Raw genomic sequence first — 738 nt, forward strand, 5'->3', positions numbered from 1 at the left:
CGGTCATTGCTGGTATTTCGAACTTCTGGTGCTCGGGTTTTGTCCTGTCAAAAAAGTGCATTAGGATCTTAAACTCACTGTTTAGTGATTTCCTTTGGAAAGGCACGACTGAGGGTTCCCATTCAGCAAGAGTCGCGTGGACAACAGTCACAGCAGAGAAAAGTGAAGGAGGGTTGGGAATTCGTGACTTGTTTACCTAGAACAAAGCCTGTATGGCGAAACTCATCTGGCTTCTCTTCTTCAGGTCAGGATCGGTTTGGGTTGCTTGGTTTAGCGCAGCTGTCCTATCGGATAACCTCAACAAATTCTGGACTCTTAAACCTAACAGCAAATACTCTTGGATAACAAACAAGCTTCTAAAGATCATAGATTCAGTTTATCCATGGATAAAGGTGAACGTGGGAGATGAATTCTGGACAGACCACTGGAGTAAACTGGGAAGAATGGACTCTTTCAGGCGTCGGACTCTATCAAATAGGCATCCCACGTGGAGCTCGACTAGCTGACTTATGGAGACGGGGGGATTGGAGGCTACCACCTGCAAAATATGATGCGTTGGTCAATGTGCATATTGAGCTCTCAACTATCACCCTACTGCAACATCCAGACTCTTACTGCTGGTGGATCGATGATCATCTTAAAGATTCTCATACAACATGAAACATTTGTTCAGCTCTAAAGGAGAAGTTACCGACCGTACCTTGGCATAGTATTGTGTGGTTTTCTGGAGGAATCCCT

Source organism: Camelina sativa, chromosome 10 (assembly GCF_000633955.1).
Source record: "Camelina sativa cultivar DH55 chromosome 10, Cs, whole genome shotgun sequence".
NCBI classification, from domain to species: domain Eukaryota; kingdom Viridiplantae; phylum Streptophyta; class Magnoliopsida; order Brassicales; family Brassicaceae; genus Camelina; species Camelina sativa.